At 43.5% G+C, this 17278-nt stretch overlaps 1 protein-coding gene across 1 annotated transcript in view; it reads right to left on the reverse strand.

Moving 5' to 3' along the window:
* Positions 1-16823, reverse strand: part of numbl (NUMB like endocytic adaptor protein) — a 58025-nt gene extending 41202 nt beyond the window's left edge. The window contains exon 1 of the mRNA XM_041047089.1: positions 16658-16823. The gene's annotated coding sequence lies outside the window, so the exon portion shown is untranslated. The remainder of the gene's footprint in view (positions 1-16657) is intronic.
* Positions 16824-17278: the final 455 nt, after the last annotated feature.

Raw genomic sequence — 17278 nt, forward strand, 5'->3', positions numbered from 1 at the left:
AGGCTTCATGCCTCTAGAAAAGCGTGGCGAGACAAAAGAGACAGATTCTTTTAGAAACCGAGAAGTGTGTGTGTATGTTTGCGTGTGTGTGCGTGCAGTGCCCCCCCCCGTCACTACAGATTACAGACACACACCACAGATGGCCAGCGCGTCTCGTCTTTTCACCGCCACCACCGCCGAGAATAATGGGCAGTGGTGGCCCCTCCTCCTCCTCCTCCGTTCCCTTTCTCTTTTGTCAGCACGTGTGTCCGTCAAATGGAAGCGTGTGTCTGGGACAATGGCAGCCAGACAAAGAGCCCGCCTACCCCCCACCAGGATGCTGAATAGGGGGGCACGTGGGCCTTGTCATCCAGGGAACAATAGCACTGGGGGAGAGGGAGAGAGAGGGTGTGGCACCCCAGCACCCACTGCAACAGGGGGAATGGCAAGGTGCATCCTGGGTGGCCGGGGTGCAGATTTGAACTTGAAAGGTTTAACCATTTTAATGGAGGGAAAATAACACGCAGAATAGCCAGAAATCAATAAGGCAAAGATAAAAATAAGTCACATCAAAGGAATATCCAGCAGCAGTGTTCCCTCTGAGCTGAGTACATGTTATGAGGATAATAATTTATTATTAATTCACCAAATTATTAGTCACTTCTTAACTGTGTCTCCAGATTCAAAGATAATATTTGTGGTTTTGCATCTTTCAGCCCATTAACTACAGGTTATGTAGAAGTTACATGAGCGCTGACTGTTTATCAAAGCAAGATTGACTTCCTACCTTCCAGGCAGCAACTGGATTCCAGTAATTTCATTACAGTTCGATAATGAACTTGCAGAGACATGAAATCTGCTTGAAGTCACTGATTTATCACAATTACATCCACTGTAGAGTCCTGTTGTTGTGTGGCAGTGCAGTTAGAGTGAAGACTTGTTGGTACTTTCAAATCCGGAATTTGAGACTCAGTTCTTGAATTACACATTTTTAGCCACACTAGCAGCCTGGCTAAAGGCATGGCAGTGTCTGTTCGTTAGCTCATCACTTTGGTACAGATTGAAACAACTATAGGGTGGATTGCCAAGATTTTTTTCACTGATATTCATAATCCCCAGAGGATGAATCATACTGACTTTAGTAATCCACTGTCATTTCCTGTAGCGCCACAGTGACACTGACATAATGTGGTTTTGAGTGAAAGGTCTTTTCCACCATGAAATTTGGTACATATATGTTCCCTTCATGAAAAGTTTGAGATCCTCTGACTTTTCATGGAGCATCGTCATTAGGCAAAAAATACAGTTTATCTGATATTTTACATTTATGGCCAAAATACCAGGAAAGCTAATGACATTCCCATCAGCCCCACCTGTAGTTTGTGTATAGCACTAATAAGCAAATGTCACTTGCTAAAGTAAGATGGTAAGATGGAACTTAGTAAACATTACACCTGTCGCTGTGAGCCTGTAGCTCAAAGCAAAACAGCCAAACTACAGCTTCACAGATCCACTAGCACGTCTGTAGACTCTTATTCTTGTTCATTTAAGAAACATTGATCCATCTCATGACATTGATTTTTCTTGGCATTTGCATTCTGGTTCATATTTTCTGATAATGCAGCTTTCCATTGCATTGTATGTTTGTTTTATCAAGTTACTGCATCTGATATACTGTCTTTTCATAGATTTGCATGGCTTTCTAAGAAAAAGATTGTGGTTTGGGGTAAAATTATTACTTCCTTAAGGCGTAACAATTTGGAGGTGTGGTCCTGGGTACAGATTTGAGCTTGAAAGGCTTAGGAACTATCACAACGTTGACTGGCGGTTTCACACGAGAAGTGAACAGCAGTCTCCTGTGTGAAAGGCCTGTGTTTCGCGGTCCCATCCATCCAACCCGACCTCCTAACCTGGATTTTTTGCTCTATATGCTACTGAAGCTGCTCCTTTGCTCCAGTCATAATTACTATGGCCACTAGAGGTCGTAACTATGGGTCGTAATAAGCTACTTGCACAGACAAACTACGGGCTTGAATAATTAAAGTCTTGAATAATTACCTAAGCACGAAATATGCAAAACCATCAGCATGGCTCTGGCATTTCATGTCAGATGCAGGGTCCTTGTCAGCACAGCATAACTGATGCCCACAACACAACATTAAGCTGAAACCAAGTTCACCCTGGAGGGCCCAGACCCAGCTGGTGGATTTTCTCTGGCCTAAGGCTTCTACTTGGTCCAACAGAGGCCTTACAGATAGGCCACCACTCCTGGGACACCTTTGATGTGACTTATTGGATAACTGCCTGAACAGGGGGAAGATTATATGTGCTCATGTGTATGTGTGTGTGTGCACTCAAGAGCATGTGTGCTTGTTTGTAAATGCAGGAAGGGGTTTTCTTTTTTTTTCTGTAGAGGTCAGGGTGCATAGTGGTAGGGGAGGAGAGTAGAAAGTTTGGAACAGCTGGGCTGAGGCTGCAGGGGGACACGACAGAGGGAGAGTTGTGGGGGGGTTGGACATAAAGAGAAGGAGAGGGGCAGGAACATGCAGCCGGGCAGGCAGGCTGCTGACAGGCCCTTTTGAAGCAGCAGCTGGTTGGAGTGGGGGTCTCACCAGCTGTGCCTCTGCTGACCTCTCCCCACACTTCTCCACCTCCTCTTCCTTTCCAAACTCCACTTCCCCTCCCCCATGAACCAAAAACCTCACCCACATCTAGGCAGAATACACACACACCACACACGACCATCTGTCAGCAGGAGGAGAGTTGTCTCTCTGATTGCTCCATAACACAGTGATGGAGTCAGTCGTGGTAAGGCACAGCACCACACCCCAAACAAAAGCCCTGGAGATATGGAACTATTCTTAACCAGACATCTCCCAACAAGCCTCGTCTGACATCTCAAACCCAGGGACGGGTTCCCTGGGTAGATCACTACGGCTCAAAGGCTGTGACTCACACATGATTGTGAGGCAATGCAGAGAAACAAAATTATCTGCTGGAAATGGAAGGCTGTTTTTCATATCTTTTAAAGGCAGTACCACAGTGCCAAGTTTATCAACAATTTATGCTAAATTATATGACATATAGGATGATTTAGTGGAAGAATCATCACTTATCATGGTGCTCTTCTTAAAAGCATGCTGTTGTCCCAGCAGTGCATCTTATACTTCTCAAATCAAGCTTCTTGGAAGCGAGAGGCTGACTCATGGATCTTACCACCTCCCCGTTTGCCGCTTCCTTCATTATGATCTGCATCCAGGCTGACAGCAGATCAGTGCAGATCAGCTCTGATTTATATAAAAAAAGAAAAAGTTGCCTCGTCTGATGCAGACAGCATCACTTCAGAAGTGCTTATTCAGAGCACCACTAAATTAAGTGCATCCACAGAGTAATTGATTCAAGCTCTGTTCTTGTTTTGCACTCTGTCATGTGTCGCTGGCGGGGTGAATCTGCTGTGTGTGTCGGAGGAGAACAATACAAAAAAAAAAAAAAAAGGAAAGCAAAGAGATAGAAAAGAGGGAAACGACCAAGGCCAAAACACTGATTGTTTTAGAGAAGAAGAGAAAAGTAATATCAGGCAGTGAAAGAGTTGTGTAGAACATTGGTAAAATCAGGAGAGTCACCTCAGAGCTGCAGTGAATCACTCATTTCATTTTGCTGTTTTAATTAGAAACAGTTTACAAAGTATTGAATCCATTTTCTATTTTGTTTTACTTGCCTTGCCCCATAGGATAGCTAACTGTTTCCATCCTGAACAATGCAGTATACCATGGTCAAAAGGAAATGTGATTGGTCCATGTTATAGCTCAGTGCAGGACAGATGGACTCTGTTCAGCAGGGGTTTTCTGCTTCTAAGCAGTCAATCTATAAAACCTTCCTCTGTCACTTCACCCTATTCTGCTACTCTGGTGGTTCCAAATCATAAGTATTTCTCTACAGCATTAAATACTCATTAGTAAATGCACAATATCAGGGTAAAGTGTGGGGAGAGACTGAGAAAAGCACAGATAAAACAACATACAGTAAATCTCTCAAGTAATAGAAACACTTCAGTTGGCAAGAAAATGTCTGTTTATGTAGGACACCATTTCTTATGCTTTTAAGCTAATAGTGAACGTCCTCCAGCTATAGCTCTCATGGGAATGAATGTGTGTGTGTGTGTGTGTTTTCATGACCTTTAAGTAACTTTAACACAAATGCATTGGTATCTTATGTTTTTTAATCCATCTACCACCAAAGCATCTGCAGCCCAGTGTAGATGTACTGGACTGGCTACTGCTTAACTGAATGCCATGGCGTTTGCCGATGTGTGCGTGCACAACTTTTTTGCGTGTGTGTATTAAATCTGTTTTGTGCAGGATTCCCTTTTAAAGTCAGAGGACTTCCAGGGAGAGTTCTGTTTATTGGCAAGCTAAGTCCTCTCCTCTCTCCAGTCTATTCACCCTCAAGGGTTAGCAGTGTGAATATTAGATAGGGACAGATTGTATTAGATAACACAGACCTACATAGAGCCATGCACAGATTCACAGACACAGGAAGCTTTATGACTAACAAATACACAGATGGTCTAAAGTGTATACTTGAAGAACACTTCACAACTTCTAAATGGTACCTGTATAACTTTACATTTTGCTGAATAAATATTAAAAAAAAGTTACAGTAAAACTGTGTAAATTAATACATTTCTAAATACTGCCATGGTTTGCCAAACCAAATCTCTTAAACTTCACTCTGTAAAGTTGGGGCCTCAGGAAAACACTTAGAAGATTTTCTTTGCATATTAAGAAAATTTTAAAAACTGTAGATGTGGGCTTGGGGATTTGTGTAGAACACTGGGAAAGAAACAAATGAGCATAGCGTGACACAGAATGAAGCATAATGGGGATATGAATGTGCATCCACAGTGCACAAGCAGGATGTTTCTGTATGTGCCTCATCAGACCTCTGAACATCTTATCTCATTCACAAAACGAGCACACACACATTGCAATGTAAGGAGCTACATTAGCGTAATGGTAATATGGTGATCAAGTGATTATCGTGTTGCCATAGAACAGCGTGTCGACCAGAAATCCTCCCCCAGTGTCTGTAGAAACAATGTGCAGGAGTTGCTGTGGCACAGCAGGCATCACACAACTACATAGACACAGGCAGCATGCATAAACAGCCCCTACATTTCACAGGCAGTGAGAGTACATGCAACCGCTCTGCAGGCTGAGGATCTGTCCATCAAAACAGGTCTCCAGGGGAAAGGAAAGGAGAGGATACGAAACCAGCATGTTTGCTTGTTTTCCTTCCCTGTGCTAACAGCCAGCCAGTCTCAAAAATCTTTAAAAGGCATTTGTGTCAAAGTGGGTTGCGCACCTCATAGCCAAATCATCATCGCATGCAAATACAGCTTAACTGTGCAGCACTTCAGGAAGAGAACATACCAATGGTATATCTTCCATACAGCTTGTCTTGAAGCCATGTACTCTGGGAGTTGGCTGCCAGGATGTAAACAAAATCCATGTGAGGAAAGAAGCTGTGTGGAGTGTGTAAGGGTGTGTGTGGATGTGTGTTTGACTAAGAGAGAGAGAAAAAAAAAAGCTTCAAAGCTGGTCTACAGCTGAGAGGGGGGGTTAAAAGGGGTTGAGATTTTCCTCTGGCTCTCAAGAATGCAAGAGCAAGAGCAATAACACATTCCCTATGTGGAGCACAGTGAGCAACATAGGACGGATAGCATGTGAACACACACGCAGGAACAGAGAGTCTGGTGTGTCTTGGTCTGCTCTCGCTGCACATATCAAGCAGCCATCTGGTGAACTGGACGATCCAGGACGTGACTGAGTCAGACTGTTGTCCAGCCCTGCAGCCATTTATTTTTATTCTCCTCACAACCACTTATCGTCTCCGTCATCCTCTTCTCCCTCCTCTCCTTTCCTTGTAAATCATACTACTTTACTTTAACCCTTGCAGCATCCTTTGAAAACAGGTAGACAAGGGGTGATGTTGAGGGAGGGAAGGAGGCTTAAAGAGAATGGTAAATGCAAGCTCACCTCCCCTGACATATTGACTTCACAGAGAGTGGAGTGGCGGCATGGGGTGAGAGATAAAGGAAGACAGGATCCGCTAATCACATCATAGTGTTCCCTTTACATCAAATTATTTCCACGCTGGCTGAGTGTCGCATTGGCATCTCCAAAATATTACTCTGTGATCCGAGGCGGGAGCTGACAGCCTGTGGGAGAACAGTCTCTAACTTTCTATTGATCTCCTTGTTAAGGCTTGTTGAGGTCTGAGGCGCCCAGACCTTTGTCAATTAAAACATAACTTATTAAAAAAAGTGGAAGCACTCTGGCTTTACCCTCAATTTCATTGTGCTTGTAGAGTCATTTCAGAGTGTAGTCAAAGCTGTGGAAATGATGGTAGAAGGATTATGTTGATACTGATTTTCTATTGTATTTCAAAGTAAGTAATGATAGAACTACTTTCTATCATTACTTACTTTGAAATACAATAGAAAATCAGTGTTACTGGGTATTTTTGGTTTCCTCTCCCAAAAGGACTTGGATGTGGTTAGGTAAAGACGTTTGTGCAGACAGAGGAAACTTTTTCTAAAGGAGGACTGTGCTCAAATGAGCTTGTACAGATAGATAACAAGCAAACTTGCCACCAACAACCTCCTGTTGTAGTTTCATTGCATCTCTGTGCCTCCTTAAGTATCTTTGCCCTCTTTCTTTTATTAAGTTTCTTTATTTAGTTAATTTAGAATGTCACTGGGAAACTTCACATAGCTGAAGGAGGAGACCACTTACTTAGTATTACAGTGAAATTAAGTAAATAACATTAACCTCAGAACAACTGTAAACAGAACAGTGTAACCAGTGTTAGCTTTGCTCAGCACCGTTCACAACCTGTTGGTTTTGCACTTTGGTTTTAAAACTAATGAGATACAATGTTTTAAGTACTGAGTTTCAGAATTGCTGGTAGGTTACCGTTACCTTTGATTACAGCCATGCTAGCTGCTTTGAATGTGGCTCATAGTTTGGAGACCTCTGGGCTCATACCTGGGAAGATTTGCACTTTTGCAGCTTAGGTGTCCTTTGCTTGGAAAGACCAAAAATGTTCTAAGAGTCTGAATGATGATGAATAGCACGGGGCCTCTCTCTCCTCTTCTTCAGTGCCAGCGTTCTGTGTGCACGATCTATAATCACTGGGCCATCAAAACTGCTCTTCCTCCAGTGCTTTGGAGAAGAACGTGGCAGCAAACTTTGTTGGATTTCCAGGCTCAGCTCCCTCCTCAATCCTGATGAGCCTCGTGTTTGATCTCCAGCTCAGGTTCCTGAGGTCCAGGCTTTTGTCTTGTAGTGCTTTTTATACTCCTTTGCCATGAAGTCCTGTGTTTGTTCTAATGTTCGATCCATGGTGTCACTCAGAGATTTGCCAACCTCCAATTTCCAACTGTTCTTTGGAAAACTTGGTGTGTGCAGCATGGAGTGAGGACAACTCGTATGTTAGCTCAGAGCGAGGGGAGCACATGTCTGCATGTCTCGGTTTCCTCACGGAGGGATATCATTTTTAATTTCTTGGCACAGGTCAACCATTTCAGATTTCATGTCACTAAACACCGTCTCCGGACACGATTGCAGCTAGTTTCTCAATAAATTGAGGGAGACAACTGACCCTGCTTCGTGTGCCATTTTGAGACACACATACGGAGGCAGGGTTGTAAAAAGCGGCCTTTTAGTCAGCTTTCCCTTGCCTGTACTTTGTTACATGCTAGTTATCCGTATGGTTACAGTTAAAGTAGCTCCTTAAAATAAATGATTTGGTCATGTCAAATGTAGATAACTCAACTAAGTTATTGTGACGCTTTCTTTAGTCTCACCCACTCCACTGTAGTTCCTTCAGTTCCTGCTGCTATCTCTTAGTTCATGGCATAAAGTGATGACCTGGGCTGCAGTGATTTCACATTTTGGAATTCATCCAACTAAGTATGGGAGTTTTGGAACAGCAATACTTCTGTTCAGGTTTCAAAGTCATTGTGCATTTAGGTTATGCTTGGAAAATATTTAACCAAGGTCTGCAGTCTGTCTGTCTCCGTTTGAACCATGCTTTTTCATCCATTCTTCTTTATAGTCATGAGTGCCTAACATAATACCTGACTGACTGCTGGCTGACTGTACAGACCAGGAAGCCCCAGCTTGAGTGGCTGGCTGATTTATAGGCGTTCTGGGTGGCTAGCTTTCCACAGACAAACCCTGAATCCCTACTGGGCTTGCTGGGCTTACTGGGTGGACCGGCTACTCATCTTCCTACAGCTCAGACAGACAAAGGCAGGTCTGTTCCTCTGGGAGCCAGCAGGCAGAGACTGCCACTTCCCCTGACCGAGAGAGGCAGACTGATAGAAAGGGGGAAAGCGAGGTAGATGAAGAAATTAATGTTTTGAGAGGAAAAGGAGAAGACTGGGAAAGATAGAAGGCAGGAGGAGCTTTTTAGCATGTGAGGGTTGAGAGGAAGGACTATTAAATAAAACACAGAGGAAGAAAAGAAGAGGTAGAGTGTAGAGAGAAAAATCTGCAGGTCAGACATTGCCTATTAGCTGTATATAGTCCAATATGGTTCTTGTGTAATAACCTACAATCAATCAAAACGTTGCTTTCTATTGCCCTTTTCACAAAGTATTTGCTTCACAGCCCCTAAGCAGTCACGACAGGAGCAATCCACTCTAAATGCTAACACTATCAACAATCTCCATCTGCACTATGCTTCTTTCTTCTTTCACAGTGGCATTTTGCTGCAGCTCCAGCACAAAACAAGACACCTCTCCCTCCTCCATCTTGCCCTCTTTTCATCTTTCCCTGTGCTCGGTCCATCTCTCCGCCACCTACAATGGCTCCTCACCTCTTTCCTTTTGGCCTCTAGCCTCATCCATCTGCCCCGGCTAAGAGCTGCCCTGTGAAAACCAGTCTGATTCATTTAGCAGATTTCTCCCGTTAAAATGCTGTTCTTTTTTTTCCCCTCTGTCTTACATTTCATTTAATTCTCTTTTGACAGCAGCTTTCGTCACAGACACAATATGTTCTTTTTCCGCATAATTTGAAGCAAAGAAATGAACACAAAATTAACAACTTGAAATGATCTTATGGGATGTCCAGTATTGTGAGAGCCATGACAGTGGAAATTATGTGCTGTAAATTGCCTAACACTTAGAGCAATTACAAGCTACTCCCCAAAAATAAAATGCATGCTGCATGTTTTTTATACCAATATGACCCATAAATATCATTCTGCTACACATTTCTTTAGTATAACTTGTGCAAGTACTTGTAAACATGACATTAGAAACATCTGGAAGGAACAGGCAGTTAGCTTAGCTTAGCACAAAGACTGAAAGCAGAGGGAACAGCAAGTCTGTCCCCTGCTCACATTTCCATCTGTAGATTCCCCCAGATCCTTGTACCCTTCAAACTCAAATCTACCATAGTGTTGATTTTACTGAAATTATTAACATATTGTCTTGCTGGGTTGTCACATATTCCCGCACATTTCTGTCATGTGGTTTCTAATGAGTGCAAGCCTCTAATGTCATAACAGGGACTCAACCTCAGCTTAGTAGCATTTTCATCTTCTGTAGCATCACAATAATGGTCCTATGGGGATTTACAGTGTGATTAAAGTACTCAGTGTAGTGTTTATGATTAGCTTCTTTTAAATCTCATAGAGCTAATCAGTTATTTTAATCTCATGTAGAAGGGTATACCTGGAGCATTCCTGTATGAGACTATGGTCAATAGTTTGTATCTCTTTCACGTGTGTTATGATTATGAGGATTACTACACCTTGTTTGTCAAGAGGATTCATTTCCATCTCATTCCTCTGTTCCTCATGATCATGATGCCAACAGCTGGAAGAGTTGGCCACATCTGGTATGCAGCTGGCCACCCATAGAAAGACAAGCAGATGGAAGGGGACTGAGAAGGGAGGAGGAGGAAAGAGGAGAGAGGAGCAGTGAAGGGCAATGGTGTGATAATAAAATCTATATGAAGCATATTAAAGTTTGGTGAGTGATGCAGAACTGAAACAGGGGATGAAAGGAGAAGTAGGGAAGGAATGACATGAGGAAACAAGGAGGGGTGAAAGAACGAAAAAATGAAAGCTGGTAACACCTGCAATTCTGACCAAAAAGAAAACACAAAGTCAGCAGGACAGACAGACAGAAAGAAGAGTAAGAAAATATTGAGGGAAAGATAGGAAGACAGCAAGATAGCAAGAAAGGAAAAGTGGCAGAAACCATAAGCGATGGACTGATGGAGGCAGAGAGAGGTGAAAGGAGGACAGTCATGTGGAGTCAGATGCTCCTGATCAGCTGCGTTGCTGTCAGAGCGCCTCGCCATAGCAACCATGAGTCACAGCACCGGTAAACAGGGAGCGTGTTTTATAAACCGAAAGTCTCGCTGGCACATTCATGGTGGCATCACTGTACATTTTACTAGCATACTGCTGGAAGACTGGTCCACACAGACGATAGCACATGTTGCTAAGCAGAGGTATTCTTTCCCTCAGTCATTTTTATGGGTGGATTTATTACAGAGATTACTGTAAACTTTACAAGAGGAACCTGAGTCTGAGTCTGTGAACCAAAGAACAAATGATTCTTTGTGTTGTTTTCTTGGCACCAGAGATGAATTTTAGCAGAAGAGTCAATTCTCCAACCAAACTACTAGTTCATTACCTAAATGGATAAAGTGAAGCAATGGCTGATGTCCCACAATTCCAATAGTTTTATTCAGTCAGTGTGCTCCCCCTGATAGAATTTGGTTTTTCTTGCAGACATGACCTCCAGATGGATTTTCCCCCTTTTTTTCCCCCCTTCATCTTGGCTTTCCATCGCAAAGACACAAAGGACACGATCAGATGGCCACAAGCTGAAGCAATTGATTGATGGTCATGAACTTTAAGCAAAAAGAAATGAAAGACTATGATTTACTGCAGTAAGTGAAGACAGATAAAAAGTGGTGCAAAGTAGCTTCCACCTGATCTAAAAATGGCTGCAAAGATATTACATTTAGAAAAATGTGGCAACACACTTGAGCAATCACAGTGAGAGCACTATTGTTCTTTCTGTATTTTTTTATTAGTCAATAACAGCTGAATAGTGTTAAAAAAAAAAAAAGAAAGTGTCACTATCCTTCCACCAAGATTTAGAGTTCTTGAACAGCAGCTACGACAGTAGAATATGGGCGCTGGGTGGTTGGACTAACAAGTGCTATAGATGTCTGTTCATCAGGCTTTAAACAGCAGCTTGACATATACAATTTAAACATTTTCAAAAATAACATAAAATGTACATAAGAATAATATAATGGCCAATTTTATATAACTGCATACCATAACCAATCATTGTCGATAAGGATCCCTTAAACTGGGTTATTAAATATTGTGACCTACAAACTGAAACGTTATTATTAAAAAATAAAACTTGGCAGTCCTCATTGGTGACACTGTTTCTTAAGTGCCTCAAATCAGCCTCAGCCATTTCTGTACTACAGCTTCTTGTTACTTATCTGCCAGCATATACAGCATCACCAATATATCTGCAATAAGCTAATATCTCCCTATGATATTACATCATCTTGGGTGATATACAGTATCAGTCAGGCTCTAATAAGCACTGCTAAGTATAATATTTCATTAGAAAGCCATACAGAGTAACATGAGCACCACCATCACCCCTATGTTATTCCTACACCCCCTGTGTGGAGTTTTCCAGCAGTTTTGATCTAGACTCACAATCCTCAACTTTATTTTGTCATGTTTTGTCACACACACCAGTAAGCTACCAGTCACACATTTACTTACGTGCACACAGACACATACACTATACATGTACTGCATAACAAAAGTGCCAGTGACTCACTCTTTTTCAGCTGGAGGTAACTTTTGGCCACATAAACTGAGCCCCACCTCCCCCATCACACACATACCGCCACACGTATAGGGCTTGATTTCTATGTGTGTCCTCTGTCTTCAGAAGCCTGCTATCAGCTGTCCTCCATCCTTCACTCTGTCTCTGGGTCTGTGACTGCTTCAGACAGGCCTGAAGAGCGATACAACACACACACACACCACACAGATGCACGCCATCAACCGTAAAAAAACGCTTTAAGTGTCACCCCGCTCCTCTCTCCCTCCCCCACCTCACTCACTGCCACCTCTCTCTGCCCCTCTCCACTCTTCACATAGCACAGTGAATAGGCCCCTCTGTGCTCTGGAAGATTTAACTTGGGTTGTGTCTATGGCTAACAATCTCTCTCCCCCAGCGTCACTCTGAAACAGTGTAGTGGAGAAGCCAGCGTCATATTAAAGGGTGTTTTTTCTCCGCTGTGAAACCAAAGTTCAGCTGCACACACACTATACAGTGTGAGAGTGAGAGTTACATGGGCTGAGGGTACTGTAAATAACACAAGATTAGAAACTAACAATGCCAAGGTTCCTCCGATGCATTACACAGCAGACAGACCATCTGGGCTCATTTACCTCCCCATTTAGATCAAATGGAGAATTCTGATTATGCAATCATGACTTTTTTTTTTTAATCCAGGGAAAACTGAAAACATGTATGCTGTCATACTTTCACACAGCTAAATGCCATCTAATGTTGCCAAGAACGACTACAGCCAAGCAGGAGATGAGGAGGCAAAGCGCCTTGTTCGAGGACACTTTAATAATGGTTGTGAAGGGAAGGGAGGACCTCATTCGTTTAGCGACCTTTATTTTCCTGGCTGGTTGGAGGATTCATACTGACAATGTTTATCATCATCACATGTTTGAAAAAATAATTCGATATTTTGCTGAACGCACTTATTTGCTATCTTCCCAAGAGTTACATGAGAAGTTCGAGTTAACCGTCTCCTGACTGTGACATCATATTTAACGGACAGACATTTGGTACTTCTGTCATTCTGCCATGAATCTCACACCGGGACTGTGTTAAGTCTGCTCTCTAGGCAGTCAACACTTCTTGTACAAATTGTGCAAAGGCAGCACACAACTGTGTTTACACTGCAGAAGGAAGTATGGGGTTAAAAGCATTCTTTTTTGGACGATCACAGTAGGCGCTAAGTGTAATCTGGGACAAACCATGTGAAAACAATCGACAAGCAGCAAGCAAACCAGTTGTTAAAAGCTTGTAAAAGGACATAGATCAAATCAGACCCTGATAGAGGGATGTGGTCTTTCAGAGGCTTGCTTTTCTAGCATTTTGGGTTTTTTGAGATGAATGTCCAGTTTCCAGCTGTTGCATCTGAGCTTCAACAGCCAAACAAGCTGAAATAGGCCATCATCAAAAAAAAAAAATCAAGGCACCAATGAGAGAAAAAATGCAATACGCCCAACTCAAAGTGACAGTTATTAGTTGCTGAGCGCTCCAATTGGATTTGTGGTTGCTGAGAAAGACCCGTTTCCACTTTCCTTGTTATCTGCAGAGAAAAAAGCCACTGAAGCAAAGAAATAAACTGCTGATCACTGGGGAAACAGGCGTACACATTCACACATACACACACATGCCAGTGAGCATCCCTCCGCACACACGCATGGTCAAACACGTGGAGAAAAACACAAAAATTGTTGCCTTCACATGAGTGTCCACTGGACAGGCACTCAAATCCATTGCTCCAATCATTTATCAAGCCACATAAACATAATGCACACCAATGAGAGCATATCAAACTCACACTAACAGACACGTAGACGGAACAACAGACCCATGTCTTTGCACTGTGAGCATGCCATTAGTGTGTACACTAATGGAACTATATGGGGGGGAAAGGAGTGGTTGCATTTAACTAGCCTGTAGAAATCAGATAACTCCACTCAGCACATACTGAAGGCACTTAGACATCAGACAGCAGAGACGGAAGTGTGTGTGTGTGTGTGTGTGTGTGTGTGTGTGTGTGTGTGTGTGTGTGTGTGTGTGTGTGTGTGTGAGTGTATGAGAGAGAAAGTGAGAGGGAGGATGATGTCGACGTAAACGTTAGAAGACAAGCACCTCTTCTGTGTCAGAAGTTCTGTGCAAACCGACAAGATCCCATCCAACGAGCAGAGGAGTCTCTGTCACATATTAAAGACAGAGACCAGGGAACAAATGGTTTCCAGTTTTCCCGGTGGCTAATTCCCAGTTTTCGCTCTCCCTTCTGTTCAGTCCATCTTTCTCCCTTGTTCTTTTACATTCTTATCACTCTCTCGTTCTCCCTGTCCTGCAGCCTCAGTGTCTCTCTGTGTGCCTCTCTTAAATTCTGCTCGTCTGTCTCTCTCTCCTCCTCAGCACCCTGCTCTGAATCCACAGGACTTCCTCTTTCCTCCACTCATCTCTTTGCAGCCCTCCTCTCTTCACCATCTTTCTAGCGCTTCAAATCTCATTATCTTATTTTATTTTGTCAATTAATCCCACCACCAGAAATAGAACTCTGTAATCAAATTAAAGGTTTTAGTTGCAGCGTTTGGTTCCATTCATTAACACCCACACACACATATTGCATATTACAAATTCACTTTACACGCAAACACAGAAGCAATTATCAGTGAGTCAACTCAGAAAATATAATTCACTTTAGTTGTATAGATATTTTATAGTTTAAATCATAACTTTTTGTACTTGTGGTCTTTCTCAGTGAAGGCTCAGCAGCTGAAGTTTTCAAGAAGTAATAAAAGTGAAATATTAGAAAAACTAAAAATATTAGGAACCAGAAATCCAGTGACAAACCAGCAAAGAACTTCCTCTGAACTGGCCCTGATCTGCAGTCTAATAAAGTGTCCAGAGGCACAGTGTGGCTGCTGGCAGTAGCAGGGCCAGGGCTGGAAGTGGAGCTACTTGTTTAGCAGACCCACCCTGACCAGCACAAAGGGGGGCAACGCCCTCCTCCGCCACCAGCCAACCCAGACAGCACTCTGATTGGCCAGCTGGATGACCTTTGATCCCCGCTGTATTGTGGTCTCATGGGCCGGCCCTCCCCCTCGTATGTGAGTGTGTGTGTGTGTGTGTGTGGACAACAAAAGACAGCCAAGTCCTAATGTAGCAATCAGAGCTGTGGAAGAGGGGAAATGGTCTAAGGGGAAATGGAGTGTGTGTGTGTGTGTGTGTGTGTGTGTGTGTGTGTGTGTGTGTGTGTGTGTGTGTGTGTGTGTGTGTGTACACACACTTTTATGTGTGTAGTGCTGTGTGGATGGGGGTGGTGTAATTATGTTCTAGTTGTGATGACTGAGTTGCAGCAGTGATTAGCTACATCAAAGCCAATTAATATCCAGAGGACCCTTGATTTGAACTTCAGATGCTAGCACCTTCCTCTTGCCCCAGCCCCAGACCAAACCCAGGTTTCTGCGAGCCCTATAGTTTTAGACCAAACATCATTTTCCTCTAGCCCCAGCTCCAGACCAAATCTATCCTAGCTCTCCACTCAGACCCAGGAGCTGTCCACGCAGGTGGTCTTGGGGGCTTGTGGGCTGAGACACCCTGAGCCCTGCACCTACTTTCTTAATACACCCCATGTGACTCCTTCTTCCTCTCTCTCTTTCCGAGGCAGTGGGTCAGGGTGGACCACCCCCTAACAGCATGACTGGCTGTCTGAGGAATGCCATGTCATGGAACAGATGGAGCTTCACAGACAATAGAGCTGCATGCATTTACTACGTCTATATACGAAGGCATGTGCCAAGTGTGTGTGTGTGTGTGTGTGTGTGTGTGTGCGTGCGTGCGTGCGTGTGTGAATGCATTATGAGCCCAGTCTCTCAGTCGTTTGAACGCCACACTTTGACACTTCTGCTCTCATGTTCTATAAATCTGCCATTCACATCAGGGAACAAGGGGAGATCACAGTGAGCCGCAGCACTTTTTACGACAAAGAATAAGCCATGAATAACTCTGGAAATGATGTAACCATACCCAAAAGACACAATTCACCACACAGCATGGTGCAATGGGTGGGTGGGAGGGGGGTTACAAAGAAGAAACATGGAGGCAGGTAGAATTATGTGTCTCACATATTCAAACTCAGGGCGCTTGTTTCAGCAGTGGCCACGTTGTCCTGGAGAAAATCCCTTGAAAGACCGCAACTAAAGCAAACCTACTGACCAATAATTAGCCAATAATCATTCGTGACTCTTTACAGCTCAATCGATAAAACATCATCTCATTCCCACACCAATAATGGCGTAATAAACTTCAATTATAGGTGTAATTTGATGGTAATACGAGCTATGTTTCAGTAATAGACCTATAAAGTTACAGTTTTTCTAATTCAGTATGGCATCATAGGAATATTCCTATAGGATAACATCCATACTGAGGTGATCTGTGTGCCGGTAGCTGTGTGTAAGAGCCGGAGCCGGAGTACTGTTTCTATCTGGTTATGGAAGAAGGATGTAAAGCGCTATGATAAAGGATGGAGCTTCCACATTTCATTCATTACACACATATGGGCCCCGCCGGCGATCCATAAGCGTAGCTGTCGTAATCAAACATTACAATCGCCACCCTGAAACTCACACATCAAGAATTTCCTGTGGATTTGAGCGGATCGTTCACCTCTCGATGATGGACTCATTCATTACGAAGATGTTTCCCGGGTCTCTCCAATAACCCTGGGAAGTGTCAGTAAATAGGGGGATGCCAGAGTGGACGAAAACCCACTGAACTCACCCAAGAGAACGACGGATGATCGGCTCCCCGCTCCTCCTCTGTGTAAATCCAGGACCCCGGACAGAAATGTATCGCACACAAGAATAATCTGTGATTGGTAATTTCACAAAATCTTCTTCGTCCGCCCCGTGAAAGAGATGTATCGAGGCGATGTGAAGCCGCAAATCAACCTGGTCGGTGCGCGCACGCACGCACACGCATACACACAAATACAGACACACGGAAATTTAAAATAATAATAATAATAAAGGTTTACAACAGCGATCCACTCATGCAATCAAACCAAAACAAAAAAAGAAGCACCGACACGGGGTTTCAGAGGAGATCTCGGTAAAAAGTGGTGTATCTGTAGTAATCTCGGATGCTTTGGTTGTTGACTGTGCACTTACTGGGCTGCTTCCCCCGGCTCCACCCGCTAACCCAGCCTTTCCAATGCACCCATTGGCACAGACGGCCGGACATGCAAATCCACTCTTCCCATTGATGTTTTCCAGAAAAAGAAAAAAAAACACTCGCAGGGCTCTTTTTCAGGCACTCCACTGCGCCACCGTGCGGTGTCCAACCTGCTGTACTCATCCCTGAAGGAAAAACCTCTCTTCTCCTGTTCTGTGGACAGCAGCA

Source organism: Toxotes jaculatrix, chromosome 9, assembly GCF_017976425.1.
Source record: "Toxotes jaculatrix isolate fToxJac2 chromosome 9, fToxJac2.pri, whole genome shotgun sequence".
Classification (NCBI taxonomy): Eukaryota; Metazoa; Chordata; class Actinopteri; family Toxotidae; genus Toxotes; species Toxotes jaculatrix.